The 19,051-nt window shown below is 38.3% G+C and overlaps 1 pseudogene; it reads right to left on the reverse strand.

Moving 5' to 3' along the window:
• LOC123253650 overlaps positions 1-18,740 on the reverse strand; it is a 119,518-nt pseudogene extending 100,778 nt beyond the window's left edge.
• Between the last annotated feature and the right edge of the window lie 311 nt (positions 18,741-19,051).

Below are 19,051 nucleotides of genomic sequence, written 5' to 3' on the forward strand. Positions count from 1 at the left end.
ATTCATACAACTCCAGAAAGCACAACCAAGACAGATTGACACTAAACACCAAGGCTCCTGACTTTGAAGTTCATGTGCTTTTCACTGTCCATTCTGGGGCTCATGACCCTCCTAAGTACAGAAACTGAGATAACAACTGGTGAGTGGTTTGTCCAAGTTCACAGAGCAAGAGAATGACTATCTGGGGTTTTTCAATAGTATTCTGTTACATCTTATATTTACAACTTTTGGAAACAATTTAACGATTTCATTTTTGTCTAGGTCCTAAGCCAATATTTTGCTCCCCCCCAGTATACTCAGCCCATTTTGTGTAGAAGAAAACCCAAGACTTTAAGAAATCATTGGGATGTCCAGGGGCAGAGCCAAGATGGCAGAATACAGCAGAGAAACTCAGAGTCACCATGAGAATCCTCACCAACCAATATTAAAATAATGCCAAAAAAGAGATACAAGAGTGAAAGAACTAACAAGGCGATAGAGTGAAACAACTTTCAAGAAAAGAAAAACCCAAAAGGTAGATGGAGAACATCTGGGGAACTGGGGTAAGAGGGGCACACAGTCAGCATGAGGCTACACCAAGGAGTGAAGAGCAAGCCAAGTGCAAGCCACACACCTCCATACCACATCTGCTCTTCCAGGTTTGGAAATCAAGCCAAAGGCAACATTCAGGCCCTGAGAACCTGCCTGGGCAAAAAAGAGGTCCAATCAACCCATATGCCTTCAAATTCTGAACCTGTGGTGAAGTCCAGAATCCAAATCTAGGGCAGTCTGTACTGAAGTGGGCAGATCTGTTTGGGTCCAGATCAAAGCCAGGACATAGATCCCAGTTTGGGGTAGTTGGTTAACCCAAAAGGGGTCTAGGTCTTTTTGCCAAAAGCTCAGGCCAGAGAAATCAACTGTGTGCCTGATAAGATCAAGTATACAGTGAGACCAAAAACTTACACCTAAGTCTGAGGCTAGAATTTGAGAAGTCTCTGACCTGATCAAGTCCAGACTAAGATCAAAAGCTTACACCCAAGCCTGAGGAAAGTCTTTAAGCTATCAGCTTATCAAGGGCTAAGTGAATTAGCAGTGGGAGGTGGCCCTCAGAGTTCCCGGCCCTCAGGCCATCATACCATCTTGGAAGAATTGAAACAGGCAGAAAACCAGAAAAAAAGTTAAAGGTAGCATCAAGGAAGGCCTGAAGTTTAAGAGGGTATCATAACCTCCCAGAACAAAGCCTACCTATAAAAAGGTAGGGAAAATGAGCAGACAACAAAAAGCACCTAACTAAAGAATTTTTATGGTGACAAAGAACAAGGTACAAATACAGAAGGGGGCAGTGAAAGCAAAGCAAACACACACAATGTCCAAAAGAAAAATATGGATTGGACACAGATTCTGGAAGAGCTCAAAAAAGACTTTAAAAATTAATTAAGTGAGGCAAAGGAAAAGTGAGAAAGAGAAATGAAAAAGGAGAAAAAAAACTGATGGAGGAAAATCAAGTCTTGAAAATCAAGTCTTAAAAATAAGAATTAAGCAACTAGAAACTAATGATTTCATGCAAAATCAAGAAACAATAAAACAAAAACAAAAGAATGAAAAAAAACAGAAGAAAACATGAAATATCTTATTGAAAAAAACAACTGACCTAGAAAATAGATTTAGGAGAGACAATTTAAGAATTATTGGACTACCAGAAAGCCATGATCCAAAAAAAAAATCTTGAATATCATAATACAAGAAATTATCAAAAAAACTGCCCAGATATCCTCAAACAAGAAAATAAAATTGAAATGGAAAGAATTCACAGATCACCTCCAGAAAGAAATCCTCAGATGACAACTGCCAGGAATATAATAGCTAAATTCAAGAGCCCCCAAGCCAAGGAAAAAATATTGCAAGCAGTCAGAAAGAAAGAATCCAAATACTATGGATCTACTATAATCAGGATCACACAGGATCTAGTGGCTTCTATATTGAAGGATCTGAAGGCATGGAATATGATATTTGGGAAGGTAAAAGATCTAGGTTCACAACCCAGAGTCACCTATCCAGTAAAATTAAGTATTTTCTTTCAGGGGAAAAATAGACATTCAATAAAATAGAATATTTCCAAGAATTCCTGAGGAATAAGACAGAACTAAACAAAAAATATGACGTCCAAACATGAGACCAAAGAGAACCCTAAAAAGGTAAATAAGAAAGAAAAAAATTAAGAGACTCATTAAGGTCAAATTGTTTGTATTTCTACATGGAAAGAGGATATCTGTAATTCTCAAAAATTGCTCTTAGTAGTGAAAGGAGCAGAGCCAGAAGAACATTGTACACAGAGACTGATACACTATAGTAAATACAAAATGTAATGGCCTTCTCTATAAGTGGTGATGCAATGATCCAGGACAATTCTGAGTAAATTATGAAAAGGAACACTATTCGCATTTAGAGGACAAACTGTGGGAGTAGAAATGCAGAAGAAAAACAACTGCTTGAACACATGGGTCAATGAGGATATGATTTGGGATGTAGACTCTAAACAACCACACCAGTACAACTTTCAATAATATGGAAATAGGCCTTGATCAGTGACACATGTAAAACCCAGTTGAAATATGCTTCAGCTATGGGGGTGGGGGGGAGGCGGAAGGGAGAGAAATAACATGGATCGTGTAACCATGGAAAATTTTTCTAAAAAAGAAAAAAATTACTCTTAGTAGTAGAGCAGATAGAAGGAATATACTTAGAAAAAGGGTGGATAAGTAAGCTTATTATAATGTTATGTTGTATATGATGATGTATGATATGATATGTATTTAAATGTGATGATATGAAATGTTATATGTATAATATATGTATGCATATGATATGATATGTAAGAAAATCGAGGGATAAAAAAGGATTGCATTGAGAGAAAAGGGAAGGGAGAGTGTGAGTGTGAAACTCTCTACCCCTTTTATGATTATAACAGTATTTGCCTTTATGATTATTTTCATAATACAATCATTAGTTTTTAGTTAATAGTCAAATAATATAGTTTGCTTCATATGAATTAGCTAAGAAAGTTACAGTTTATGGTGGTATCAAATCTTGTTTACATCTTTTTATTTTATGCCTATAACCAAAAGTTACTACCAAGCTCACCACACCCTATTGGGTGTAAACTCAAGATGGTTAGGAAGGAGGGAAGGCCTGCCTTGGTTAAAAAGGTGGAAGCCGGCTTTGTGTGCAAGCTCAAGACAGTCACATAGGAGGTGGAGGGATACTCTTGTTTTTACATATCTGTTAAAAGGCCTTTGAAAAGACAGCAACAATAATAGACTTAAGTTATCATCTAAAGTGATCTTTTTTGCATTCACTAGCTTAATCAGCATTTGTCACTAATTAAGAACCACATATGTGAACTATATGAACATCTATTTTTTCTATATCACTGTCACTGTGTCGTAAGATTTCTCTCTATAAAAAGGCCATCTTCTAAGGCTCAGAGTCTCTGGTTCTGATGGGACCAGGGTCTGGCTTTACTGTAAAGTGGGCTTCCCCTCAATAAACATATTATTTAGCTTGGAGTCCTGTAATAGTGTGATAAATTTTCCCCACAAGAGATAGAATGGGGTAAATTATATAACATAAAGAGGCTCGAAAAATAATTACAGGGAGAGGAGGATAAGGGTGGTGACAGGTAATGCTTAAACTTTGCTCTCATCATAACTGGCTCAGAGAGGGAAAAACAAATATACTCATTGGGATATAGAATTCTATCTTACCCTAGATAGGAGGGAATAAGACAAGTGAAGAGGGGAGGTAATTGATGGAGGGGGAAGAGGGGGAGATGGTAAAAAGCAAAACACTAGTGAGGAGGAACAGAGTAAAAGGGAATAGAGCAGGATCAAAAGGGGAAAATAAGATGGAGGGCAATACACAGTTAGTAATCATAACTGTGAATGGGATGAACTCACCTATAAAATGGAAGTGGATAACAGATTGGAATAAAAACCAGAATCCTATTATATGTTGTTTACAAGAAATACATTTGAGGCAGGGTGACACATACAGATTAAAGGTAAGGGGCTGGAGCAGAATTTATTATGCAACTTCTAAAGTGAAAAAGAGCAGGAGTAGCAATCATGATATCAGAGAAAACGAAAGTAAAAACTGATCTGATTAAAAGAGATAAGGAAGAAAATTACATCTTGTTAAAAGGCAATATAAACAATGAAGTAATATCAATACTAAACATTTATGTACCAAATAGTATAGCATACAGATTTCTAAAGGAGCTTAAGGAGAAAAAAGATAGTAAAACCATAATAGTGGGGGACTTCAACATGCCCCTATCAGAACTAGATAAATCAAACCAAAAAAATCAATAAGAAAGAACTAAGGGAAGTGAATTAAATGTTAGAAAAAATTAGAGCTAATAGATATCTGGAGAAAAATAAATAGGAATAAAAAGGAATATACCTTCTTTTCAGAAGCACATGGCACATATACAAAGATATTTTTGTATATATGTATATGTACTAGGGCATAAAAACATTGCAAACAAATGCAGAAAAGCAGAAGTGATAAATGCAACCTTTTCAGATCATAATGCTATAAAAATTATAATTAATAATGGTTCAAGGAGAGGCAAATTTAAAATTAAATGGAAACTAGGTAACCTAATTCTTCAAAACTGGTGGGTCAAAAAACAAATCATAGAAACAATTACTGATTTCATTGAAGAGAATGACAATGAGGAGACAACACATTAACATCTATGGGATATAGTCAAAGCAGTACGGGGGGCGGGGGGAGGGGGGAATTTATATCCCTGAGTGCCTATATCAACAAAATAGAGAGGGAGGAGACCAATTAATTGGGCTTGCAACTTAAAACATTAGAAAAAGAACAAATTAAAAATCCCCAGACAAACACTAAATTGGAAATCCTAAAAATTAAAGGAGAAATTAATAAAATTTAAAGTAAAAGAACTATTGAACTAATAAATAAGACTAGAAGCTGGTACTTTGAAAGAACAAATAAAATAGATATAGTACTGGTAAATATAAGCAAAAAAAGAAAGAAGAGAATCAAATTAACAGTATCAAAAATGAAAAGGATATCTCACTTCTAATGGAGAAGAAATTAAGACAATTATTAAGAGCTACTTTGCCCAATTTTATGTCACTAAATATGACAACCTAGGTAAAATGGGTGAATATTTACAAAAATCTAAAATACTTAGATTAGCAAAAGAGGAAATAGAATATTTAAATAATCCTATCTCAGAAAAATAAATTGAACAAGCCATCGAGGAACCCCTTGGATTCATCCATGTGTGAATTCTATCAATGAATCAAAGAACAACTAATCTCAATACTACACAAACTATTTGACAAAATAAGCAAAGAAGGAGTCTTACTAAATTCTTTTTATGACACAAATATGGTACTTATTCCCAAGCCAGGAAGACCAAAAACCGAAAAAGAAAACTCAAGTGATGTCTTTACCAATATGAGAAAAATTTTAAATACAAAACATCAAAAACTGTATAATTATATAAAAAGATATAAACTATAAGCAAAATAAATGTCCCTCAATCAAGGAATGGTAAAATAAGTCATGGTTCAAGAATGCAAAGGAATATTATAGGGCTACAAATATTATGAAAATCATAGAGAATCATGGAAAGACATAAGAACTGATTCAAAATGAATTAAGTAGAATTAGGAAAAATATGAACAATGACTATAGTCATGTAAACAGAAAGAACAATATCAAAACTCTCAAAATTGAAATCTTCTTTGTAGTAGTTGGAGGACCAAGACTGAAATATTGGACATAATGTCATATTTTTTGTCACGTAGGCTAGTTTGTGGGAATATTGTCCCTCTTTTAAAACTCTTTATAAAAATGGATAGTCTAGGGGAAGGACTAGGAGAGGGGTAGATAGGGAAATATAAGTCGTGTAAAAATAAAAGATCAATGACAATTTATTTAAATGAAGAAAGCATGTTCAATATTAATAATAACAAGAGAAATGGAAACTTACAATTATACCAGAAAAGAAACTACCCTGCCCATACCCTTCGACCCAGAAATCCCACAACTGGGCTTATAAGCTAAGGAAAAGACAAAAACCAAAGTCTACTATGCACTAAAATTATTCAAAGCAGCACTCTATTATTATTCAGTTGTATTCTAACATGTCCAACTCTTTGTGACCTCATTTGGGATTTTCCTGACAGAGTTACTGGAGTGATTGACCATTTCCTTCTCTATCTCATTTTGCAGATGAGGAAGCTGAGGCAAAGAAGGTAAAGTGACTTGCCTAGGGTCACACAGTTAGTAAGTACCTGTGGTCAAGTCTGAACTCAGATTTTCTTGACTCTAGGCTCATTACTCTATCCACGGAGTAACCCAGCTGCTTTGAGGTGGTTTAAAAAAAGTGAAAACAAAGTTGAGTAATGCTTGAAAAAAGTATGATATAAAACTAAAAAAATATTGTGCAATAATGACAAATACCAAGACTTCAAAGAAACATGGGAAAATTTCAATGAACTGATGAGGAATAAAAGAAGCACAACCAATAGCTATATATGATTACAATAAGTGAAAGATTGCCAAAAGAAAGCTAAATAAGGAGCAATGAAAAAAATCATAGAAGGTATTGAAAAAGAGATAGCAAAAATGTCACCTCCCTCATGGGAGAGGAATGGAGGACCACTAGGACACAGTATTGAATACTTTGTGAAACAAGATCTCTTTATCAGATTTTTTAAAATTTCTTCATAAGAGAGGATCATATAAAAACAAATGACAAAAAAATTTCCACCTTTCCCCCTCCCTTCAAAAAACAAAATACCAGACTGAGCAAAATATGCCTGCACTTGTCCTGTTTAGCTGCCAGTTGGCACTTGTGCATCAGTTAGGCAAGAAGTGGACCCTGTGCCACTCAAAAGTCCTTAACAATGGAATCATGTATGTGGTAAAATAGGGATGAGCAGATTCCACTCTAGAACAGACTCACATTAAACCTTGCCCAAGAGATTATAATAGACTCCTGTATAGTTTGAGCACCCTTTCCTCACTTAAAGCAATCATTAAGCTGCTGTCAGAATCATCTTTTAACTAGTCATATGTCTGGTCAAATCACTACTCTGATTCAAAATCTTCAAAGTCTCCATATCACTTGCTAAATAAAGCTTAACTTCCTCAAATCTGGCATTCAAGAACTTTTAAAATCTGGCATCAACCTACCTTTCCAACCTTATTTCCTCTTGGTTCCCTTGTGGGTTCTGTTGGCCAGAGACTCTTTTTTAATTTCTTTAAATTCCTGCTATTTAGCACAGTGCCTGACACACAGTAGGTGCTTAATAAATGCTCACTGACTTGACTTCCTCTCTGTAGGTCCACCTAAGCAGGATTCCCTTTTGATCTAATGACTTTTGTGCTTGCTTCTCTTAAAGCTTCATTCAGACCTCATCTCTTCCAGAAAACCTTCCCTGATTCATTAGCAAACTTCCCATGCAACTTCACCCAGCATTTTTCCAGTTCAATAATGTTATCATGCAATGTGGTATGTTATAGTCATTTGTGTGTATCTGTATCTATTTAGTCCTGTTATTTGAAACTCTAAGAAGGCAGGAACTATATTTTGGCTAAACTTTACATCTCCCTAGCACAAGGGCCTATGAATTTTTTTCTTTAATGTTTTGATAACTTTATTTCTTACATTTAAAAATATTATTTGAGAAAGGGTCCATACATTTCATTGGACTGCCAAATGGGTTCATGACACATCAACAATAAGGTTAAGAACCCCTGGTATAGAAAAATGTTCTGTACACAGGAGGTGCTTAACAAATATTTGTGAAAGGTCTGAAATGTGAGGTGACAAAAAAAGGGAACAATCCATGTAGGACTGTACATCTCTAATGACAACAAGCTCAGATAATGGAAATAAACGGTAAAAGACTGAGTTAAATCACCTCTGTTGGACACCAAGAATAGATTCTTAACCACTCAGCCAGTTCAGATATTTTTATTACATATATCCATGAAAAATATGCCTGTTCATGAAGAGATGCAAGCCTCTAGCTCAGGAGTCGGCAACCTTTTTGGCTGTGAGAGCCATAAATGTCACATTTTTAAAATGAAATTTCATGAGAGCCGTACAGTGCTCACAGTGCGGCTCCTGTAACAGTGCCTGAAAAAAAATTGACTTTATGGCTCCTGTAGAAAGAGCCATACGTTGCCGACCCCTGCTTTAGCTGGTCCATCCACCTTCTTTTTTAAGGACTGCATGAGAAAGTTTTGGAAACCATGTGTCCTTATGGAGGCTTTATGGACACTGATACCACGTTATGATATTATAGGCAAGAATCTATTGACAGTTGCCATCAAGCAGGTGATATGGTAAAGTGCCTTTCAGAACTGGGTACAGACGCTCAATACTGGATAGAGCAAGTAACAGAGGCACATATAGACCATGCCTTCTAGCAACTTCTACTCAGAAATCTCAAGTCCTGGATGTGTAAAAGATGGTCCCAAGATAGCACAATAGCAAAAGATAGCATAACAGCAGGCACTGTCATAAAGAGCTGGAAAACAGGGACAAAAATCTAAGTCCTTGCCCTCAAGGAACTTACATTTTATCAAGATAAATGGCATGTATGCCAGTGGGGGCAAACTCCAATAGAAATACAGGCCACTAATCTGTACAGAAGGATCCTTACAAGCTGCATATTGAATTAATTTTAAAATGCAATGTTATCTGTTTTACTGTATTTTTATTTTGACATTTTAATCTGGTTCTGGTATATTTGGAAATGTTGTGGGCCACAAGCAGGCTCACAGTATGTCTGAGCCCACTGATGTACACAGACAAGTTGATCCAAACCACACACAAGACAAGTAGACAGCCAGGGGAACACTAGGTGAGGGGAAGGACTAGTAGCTAGGAGGATCAAGAAAGGTCTCACATAGCAGGAAATGCTTATGGTGAGTTTTGAAGGAAGCAGGGGATTCTAAGAAGCAGATATAAGGAAGGCATGTGTCTAGGCATGGGAAAAGCTTATGCAAAAGCATGAAGCTAAGAGACAGAAGGGAGGATCTGGGGGTGTGCATGCATGTTACATACCTATATAGAAGACCTGGAATTGTGGAACAATGAAGGAAAGACCAGTGGAACATAGAATCACAGTATGGTGACTTGCGCCCCTTAAGAGGCAGCACTCTATGCAGTAGATCCAGCATTTGCCAAGGAGTCCTGCTTTTGACACTCACTACTTGTTTGACGCTAGGCAAATCATTGTCTTCTCCCATCCTCGGTTTCCTCATCTGCAAAAAGATAATAAGAGCAGCTACCTCCCAGGACTAAAGGTCAGAGAAAATAATGCAGATCAAGTGGTTTGCCAACCTTAAATGACTACAGAAATGTCCTTCTAATTCCCTCAAGGCCTAACTCAAGTGCACTTTCTCTGTGAAGTTTCCCATTACTGTCCCTATCCCTTTTACTTTTTAAAAAATCCTCACCTTTCTTCTTAGAATCAATACTAAGTATCAGTTCCAAAACAGAAGAGCAATAAAGCAATTGGGGATAAACAACTTGCCCCAAGTCACACAGCTAGGAAGTGACTGAAGCTGGATTTGAACCTAGGACACCTGTCTCTAGGCCCAGCTCTCAATCCATTGAGTCACCTAGATGCCTTTCCCCTTGAATTTCAATAAAATACTCTCTAGATGTCCTCATCCAATTTCTCTGAGGGATTTGTCTCAATCACTCTTGTGAATATATCTTGTTTTACCAAATCTCAGAGTTGCTGATACACTGCTAGTCCCTGAAGTTCCAAACGTCCTCCCAAGCAGAACCATGGGATCATTATGACTCCATTTCTGTCTCTTCTGGCATGGTGCCTGGCACAGAGGGGGCACTTAATAAATGTTTTTTTTTAAACTTCAATTGGCTTAGTAAATTTGTACTTCAAAGAGTGGGGATGCAGAATTTCAGAAACTCTTGGAATGATGGAAGATTCATCTTCATTCCCTGTTAAATACACAAGCAGGCAAAAAGCAATTTGGGAAAACTTTCAAAAATCATCAATGATCTGCAACAATTCCTTTGGAAAAGGGAATATTTTGAGTGCTTACAGGAAGTCTTTTAAATACTTGCACATTTCTGGGAAGAGACAGCAGCCACCCGAATGCTTCATGCTCTGTTTTTTGGAGATGATATGCTTCTTTAATTCATATATTTAGGCTCTCCTCATTTCTCATATCTTCTTAGGAGGCATTCGACACCATATGTGCAAAACATCCTTACCAAGAACATCTGGGAGAGACTGACGTTAGGACTCCACCCTGTCCAGTTATCTGTTGCTGACTGTATCAGGTTCCAGACGTCAGTAAATGGAAAGCCAGAGGAGCTTACAAATATATCAGAAGCTGTGCTATGCTAAAAAGCCACTAATTCAGTTGGCTGTAAAATATCATTTTCAATAGACAGGCTACAGCCAATTCAATCCCCTTTTGGGATTAGACACACCAATTCAACACATCGTTGTATCCTTACACTTTCATGGGGCTTCCTAATTATTAAATGTAGCCATCGAAACATTAAAGCCATTAGAATTGGCCCAAATTCTAGTTCCCTTCCCCTGTACCTTTACCAAAAGTATTTAGTTTAAAAATATTTCCCAAGCCATGCCATCTGTATAACATCTGCAACTCTTCTTGGCCTCATCCTGGTTGTTTTCTGTGAGTTACTGCACTGTGCTAAATGTGTGGTACTGGCTCTATGAAGGGATGGAGGTAGGCCTGGAATTGAGGGAAAGTTGTTAAAACACCAAATTCAAAGAGCACTTTTGCTTTCTCATTCGAGGTCTACTGGGGTTGGCTAGTCATTTGCTTTGATATGTAAATTGGAAGATTGCTTTCCCTCTTTGGACCCTGGACAGAGGCCAAAGCATACAGGGATAGATGTCCTTCAGGATAGAAGTTGAGATGCTTACAAACGCAGTCAGAGGCAAGTTTGTGTTTTGGCTTCAAAATAAAATACCTTTGTTAATAGTTTTTACTTCCAACATAAATGTTTATATGTTTCCTCTTCAAGTCATCTTGGTTAGCCAATAGCTGGAATACAACAATTCAGCTATTTGTACCTTCTTCTGGTCAGTGGGTTACTAAACTGTTTGAAGGCTCCATTTAGGCCAGGGGTCAGCAACCTTTTTGGCCGTGAGAGCCATAAATGCCACATTTTTTAAAATGTAATTCCGTGAGAGCCGTGCAGTGCTCACAGTGCTGCTCCTGTAACAGCGCCTGAAAAAAATGGACTTTATGGCTCCTGCAGAAAGAGCCGTATCTGGCCCTCGAAAGAGCCAAATATAGCTCGAGAGTCATAAGTTGCCGACCCCTGATTTAGGCTATTCATTATTTCAATTTCATTTACATTACCAAGAATCAGTATTGTTTATCAGTCACTTAGCAAAATAATGGGAACTTTTAGAATCATGAAATTGCTCATTTAACAAATCCTATCCAACATTTATGATGCACCTACTGCATACAAGGTAGTGTGCTAGGCAGTGGGTATACAAAGACAAAACAAAATGGTATCTTCCCTCTAATACAGCGATGACAAACCTTTTAGAGACCAAGTACCCAAACTGCAACCCTCACACCATATATGAGCCACCCCCCCGCCACCTTACCTCAGTCGGGGAGGGAGGGCCACCATTGGGCTGCTGGACAGAGGGGTGGGTCATGTGAGAAATGTCATCAGGCACACATGGAGACGGTGGGGGGAGGGAGTTGCCCCCTCTGGCACATGTGTCCTAAGTTCACCAGCACAGCTCTAGGAGCTTCTATTCTACAAAGGGATACAATTTGTACACAGGTAAGTAAATACAAAGTAATCTATAGGGATAGAGGCTAATTAATAACTGTGGCCCTGTGGAAAAGTCTTCTATAAGAGGTAGCCAACTGAGATGTGCTTTTAAGGGATTCTACGACACACATATATAGACGTGCACAACCCACACATACAGAAACTTGCATTTTTGTAAAATACCTCATTCTGCACAGGGACCCTGTGAAGTAACAGTCTTTTCTAATTTTCAAGCAGTGGTTCTACAATCTCCATTTTACACATGAGAAGGTAGGAACAGAGAAATGTGTGGCTTGTTCTGGGTCACCGAATTAAAAAAGATCAAAATGTGAACTCGAATTCTATTTTCCTGACTCCGAGCCCAGGGTTTATTCCATTGCTCTACACTGTCTCTAAAGGAGTTCTGATCAAATTTGTTAGAAAAATAGAATTTAATACTCTTCTAAAGTTTGATTACTGCCCTCTATCACAAATCTCTCCTCAGGGTCAATAGTTCTCCTTCTACATTTGCTAATAAATGAGTCTGATAGCAAGCTTCAACCTCAGCATTAATGCTAACACTCCAAAATCCAACACGATGATTCAGACCTTTGCCTAATTCACAGAAGTATCTATGCTCGCAAACAGATTATTTGCTATCATTCATTTATAAAGAAGTTCCTGAAAAAATTGAGGATCACCCATTATTGATATTTTAAGTAGTTCAACAAAGTAGGATACAGAACAATAAACTTCCATCCAGAGGGACCATAAGCCCAGGGATCTTTCTTTGGCATCAAAAGAATGGAAATTTTCTTTGGCAATGCAGTAACATTTCAGGACAAGACAACAGTTTCAAAAAATAAGAATACTGAATAGAACTGATCTTTACCAACCCTTGTCCCTTCCCCAAAAAAAGCCAACAAACATTTGCTTGCATGCAGGAAACAGAATGCCATGTTTTTAATGGGAAAAAGGCACTGGGTATGATATGGTCAACATAAGAAACCCTGTGTTCCAACCAATCACAATTAATACCACACTGGTCCAAGGTAAATAACAAAGTCTATCTAATTGGTTTCCTTTTTTCTCTCCTTCCTTTATTTCCTGTATATCTTTCCTTCTGTATTTTCTTTCCTCCTGTTCTTATTTTTTTAATTCCTCTTCCTTTGCTAAGGAGTCTCAATACACTCTCATAGATTGTTCCAAATTCTTCACTAATCAAGTCCCAAAGACAGAGATGAAAGGATCTGCAGCTGCCTACCCTCCCGTCCACTCACTAAAATGGTTCACTATGTCAGCAGGGGAAACCCACAGCATTGTACAGCCAGCCAGATTTTACATTTGTTGGGTCTCAGATTCTTTACTGAAGCCTGTTCCCCTACCTGGTGGACAATCTCTCCCAAAACTTTGGAGGAAATGAATGTCTCTTTATTTACAGTCTGATCAGACCTTGTACACATTTATGAAATTCAGAGAAAACAGACTGGTTTTCTCACACACCTAAAGGAATCTAAATTTAAAGCAAGGACACATGATGAAAATACCATTTGGGATCCTCAAAAACCCCATTCTTGAAAACAGCTTTATTTTAAATCTTCCAATACAGGATGCTGTTTAACATGTAATCAGAATGTATATTTTGAATATATTTTTCAGAGAAGGATAATGCAGTGGCTACTCTAGGAAACATAGTTGAATACTCTTATTAGAGGCTTATTATTTTTTAAAAACACATACAACAAAGGCATCTTAATAACAACAGAGAGAAGAACACTGTCTCCTTTCTTATCCTTCCCTTTCTGATTCTTGGATCATAAAGGTCATAGCATTCCAGCTTGTGACCTGAAAAGGAACTTAAAAAGCCATCCAAGTGGAATTACAGGTCCAGGGAACAGCTTAAATTTTGTCAGAGAAATGGCCTTTGAAAATGAATTGAAAAGAGCTGGGGTCATTTCTATTCCAGAAAGGAAAGAGACATCCATCCCAAGCAAAATGAACCAAGGGAGCTGAAGGAAGTTGGGGAGAAAGCATTCAGAAGGGAACCAACCACACATAGACAGAGTTCATCTACTCAGAAAAATGGGGTATTATTGGCCTGGAAGTAATATGCATAATGACAATGATAGGAGAAACTCACATTTCTAGGATACATTAAGGCTTGCAAATATTTGACATGCATTATTAGTTCATTTGACCCTCACAACAACCCAGTGAGGTAGAGACTATGGGGATTATTAACCCCTTTTTTAAAGATGAGGAAACTGTTACTCAGAGAAGTTAAATGATTAAACATCATTACATTAAACTAGTAAGTATGACTTCAAGGTAGGAACTGAACCCAGGATTTCCTGACTCTAACACACCTAACTCTGTCTATTGCATCTTGAATATTCCACAAAGTGCAATTTCTTAGCATAGCTTAAGGTATATAATTCAATGAAGATTTATCACATACACACTGTGATAAAAATTTTGCCAAGTGATGCAAACATAAAGGCAAAAATGAAACAATCTTTGTCCTCATAGTTTATAAATATTTAAGAAAATATACCATGTACACAGATAACTAAACACAAAACAATCAAGTTATCTCAAGAGGGAAAGAGCGCTGACTGCCCAGAGGGATGTATATGTATTGGGGGGGTAGAAATAAGGGAGCTTGATGAGATAGATGAGGAAAGGTCTAATGAAGGCAGGGTATCTAAGCTGTACTTTGAAAGAAATTGATGGATTTTAAGAGGTGAAGGGAAGATAAAGAAGAGATTCCTACTGGATCGAGGGGACCACTTGTGCAAAGAAATGGAGGCAGTAGACAGTTGGAAGAGAACAGAGAGCACAAGAAGGTGAACAATATGAAATAAGACTAGAAAAGTTGGTAGGGCCTAGCCAATTTGGTGAGTTTGTATTTCTTCCTAGAGTTGGGATGGGAAGTCGACATGGTCAAACCTAGATTTTAAAAATACTGAGTTGGCAGCTGTGTGGAAAATGGATTGAGAGGGGACAGACTGGAGACACTGAGACCAAGTAGGAAACTATGGTAGAGGAATTAAACAGAGCAAAAGCAAGAGCCATTTTCATGGAAATCACCCTTTTGCACCCCAAACTCTCCTATTTGGTCTTTTGGTGTCTTGGAGATCCTTTTGGATTCTCATTTCCCAAATTTCCCCATTTGAGTAAAATGAAAACACCTTTCCATGTCCTGGAGATCCTTTTGGAGTCTCATTTCCCAAATTTCCCCATTTGAGTAAAATGAAGTCCCTAGGACAGTGATGGCAAACCTATGGCACATGCCAAAAAGGGCACACAGATCCCTCTCTGTGAATAGCCGCCTACAGTCACCCACCAGAGTTCATTAATAGAAAGTCAGAGGGACTCGGGGTGGATCTCTTTCCCCTTTCTCCTCTCCATGTGCCTGAGGACATTCCTCACTTCCCCACCCCTCTGCCCAGCAGCCCAATGGGAGTGCTTTGGCAGGGCAGAGTCAAGATGACCACTTAGAAGTAGCAAAAGCTGAGTCCTCCGTGAAAACCTTTCCACGCGAATCAAAAACAAAGTGCTTTGAAGAGATAGAAAACCAAATCTAACAAGACAGAGCTGGGGGAACCCTCCTGCTCAATTCAACTTAAAAGGTACACAGAGAAGGCTGATTTCTCTGGTTTAAGGAAAAGAAAGGAAGGTCCCAGGACCCTCCCCCACCTACTGTGCTGAGACTCGGGCAGTTGCTGGGATCTCAAGGCAAGGGCTCCAGCCTGGAGGGAGTGCCTTGCTGCCATAGCTGCGTGAGGCTCAGGGCTCTCACCACAGCCAACAGGGAGGCAGCTGGGGGAGAGATGCAGAGAAGAGTGCAGCCTGATTGCAGACTTCAGCCACCACTCTAGATCTTGGGCCTCTACTGCTTGAGGTTTTGGCCTAAGGGTACACTCAGCTCTGAAGATCAGCTCTGCCTGGCTTAATCTAGTCTATCAATAGTGAAGATAAGAAGCCTTCAGAGAGCAAGGAAGCTCAATATCCAACCTCCCTCCCCCAACAACTGCACTGAGAGTCACAGTAAGAATACAGTTGACTAAGATTCCAAGGCAAAGGCTGCAACCATAACCGAGTAACTTGGTACCATGGTTAGAAAGCTGAGGGCTCTGATTGGGCAGCTGGCAGAAGGGAAGAAAGAAGAGGACAAGGGTAACTACCTTCAGCCTCCCCACCTTCACCTACACCTTTAGCTTCTGCTGGCAGCTAGGAAAGCTCTGGCCTCAGGGCTCATTAATACTCCATCAACCTAATCTAGTCAATCAGCAGAGCAGAGAATAAGCCCTTTCAGGACAGAATAGCCCAAATGCACAGATCCAGCAAATAAATAGAGGAGCAAGATTACAGCCAGTGATTGGGGGTGGGGGTGGGGGAAGGAAAAAATATGAGTGAATGACAAAAAAAGGAAAAAAAAGAAATTACAATTGATAACTTCTATCCAAGCAATGAACAAAGAATAAATGGAAGAGAGAAGGACCAAGGAATACCAAGAAAAAACACAGGAACTACAGCAATTTGGACACTGGCTTTGGAAGAACTCAAAACACAATTAAAAAAACAATTAAGAGAGGTTGAAGACAACTAGGAAAAGAACTTAAAAAGCAAAATAAGTCATCTGGAAACAGAGGCACATGAACTAAAACAAGAAAATAGTGTCTTGAAAGCCAGAACTGACCAGCTTGAAAACGAGGCAAAGAGAGTAAAAGACCTACAAAGAAAAACAGACCAAAGGAGGATGACCGAAAAGTCAGGGATGAAATTCAGTCTTTAAAAATTGGAATCCAACAACTAGAAGCAAATGTCTTCATAAGGCAGAAAGAGTCTATAAAACAAAATCAAAAGAATGAAAAAATTGAGGAAAATATGAAACACCTCATTGATAAAACAACAGGCCTAGAGAATAGATCTAGAAGAGACAATTTAGGAATTATTGGACTACCAGAAAATCATGACAAAAAAAAGCCTGAATGTAATTCTACAGAAAATTATCCAAGAAAACTGCCCCAACATTCTCAAACAAGAGGGAAAAGTGGAGATTGAAAGAATCCACAGATCACTTCATGCATTTAACTCCCAATTAACAATGCCCAGGAATGTCATAGCTAAGTTCAAGAACTACTAGACCAAGGAAAAATACTACAAGCTGCTAAAAAGAAACCATTCAGATATCAGGGAACCACAGTTTGGATAATACAGGACCTGACTGCATCCACACTGAAGGACTGGAAGGCATGGAATATGATATACTGGAAATCAAGGGAACTGGGTCTACAACCAAGAATCAAACTACCCAGCAAAATTGACTATATTCTTGCAGGGGAAAGTATGGTCATTTAATAAAATAGAAGATTTCCAAGCATTCCTAAAGAAAAGACCTGACTTAAACAGAAAATTTGGTGCCCAAACACAGAACTCAAGAGAATTACCAAAAGGTAATTAAGAAAGAGGAAAAAAAACAATTTTTACGGGACCTAATATGTTCAAATGATTTATATTCCTATAAGAAAAGATGATATTGGTAACTCTTAAAAATTGTTATTATTATCAGGGTAGCTAGAAGAAGTATGCTTAGAGGGAACACTGACAAACTGTATAGGATGAAATGTCAAAAAATATACATAAAACTAGGGGTATAAAAAGAGGATAATACTAAGAGAAAGGGGAAAAGAGATAAAATGGGGTAAATTTATATTTCATAAAGAAATGCATGGGGTAGGGGGAGAAGACCAATACAATGGAAGGGTGAAAGAGGTTGGATAGGTAATACTTAATCTTAAGCACATTGAAATTGACTCAGAGAGGGAAAAACAATCAGATCCATTGGGGCAGAGAATTGTATCATGCCCTATAGAGAAGAAGATGGGTAATAAACAGGCAGGTGGGGAGGGGAGCAATACAAGGGAGAGAGAGTGTGGGGGTCATTTAAAAGACACTATAGTAAGAGAGGAATTAATACAGGGGGTGGGAAGGGGAGTAAACATTAGGGAGGGGAAAGGGAGAGATTGACTAAAAGTGAAAATTAGAGGGGAGGATAAGAGGGATAAGAGAAAAAGGCAGAATATAAGGAGGAAGTCAAAATGGAGAGAAATACATAGACAAATATAACTGTGAATGTGAATGGGATGAACTCACCAATAAAAAGGAAGTAAATACCAAAATGGATTTAAAAACAGAATCCTACCATATGTTGTCTACAAGAAACACATTTGAGGCAAGTAGACATACATAGGGCAAAGGTAAGAGGGTAGAGCAGAATTTACTGGGCTGCAACTGAGACAAAGAAGGCAGGAGTAGCAATTATGATCTCAGACAAAGCTAAAGCAAAAATAGATCTCATTAAAAGAGACAAGGAAGGTAATTTCATCTTGATGAAAAGCAATATAAATAACAAAGAAATATCACTACTCAACATGTATCAAATGGTACAGTGTTCAGATTTCTAAAGGACCTTAAGGAGGAAATAGATAGTAAAACCATACTAGTGGAGGACCTTAACCTTCCTCTATCAGAACTAGATAAATCAAACCAAAAAATAAATAAGAAAGAAGTAAGGGAATTGAATGAAATGTTAGAAAAATTAGAGCTAATAGATATCAGGAGAAAAATAAATAGGGATAAAAAGGAATATACCTTCTTTTCAGCAGCACATGGCACATATACAAAGATTGACCATGTACTAGGTTATAAAAACATTGCAAACAAATGTAGGAAAACCAATGGTAACACTTCCTTCCTCCCCTGTCTGGGGTAAAGGGGGGCTGGCTCACATGTGGCATGAGGGTGCAGTACATACAGCAGCTTGTTGAGTCTGCGGGGAAGGTGAGTCCTGTGGCGGGGTTGGAGAGGAGCTAGATTTGAGGGGCGCATAGCTCACAGTGTGGCACATAGATGGAGGGAAGCAGAGCACTCGAGTCACTCCCCTCCCCCTTTTCACCTGAACCTCTCATCACCCACCCCTCTGCCCAGCAGCTCAATGAGAGCCCTTCCTTCCTCCCCTGTGTGGGGTAAGGGGGACTGAGGGGAGAGGTGAGGGTGGGTATGGCACTTTGTTGGTGGGGCTCAGCACTCCATCTCTAAAAGGTTCACTATCAATACCCTAGGACATAGATTTTTAATCTGATTTAAACAACCATCCACTTTCATAAGCTATCTCTTCTGAATATTCCCATATAGGTTTGTTTTTCTGTGCAGGTGATG

The sequence above is a fragment of the Gracilinanus agilis genome, chromosome X (assembly GCF_016433145.1).
Source record: "Gracilinanus agilis isolate LMUSP501 chromosome X, AgileGrace, whole genome shotgun sequence".
NCBI lineage: Eukaryota > Metazoa > Chordata > Mammalia > Didelphimorphia > Didelphidae > Gracilinanus > Gracilinanus agilis.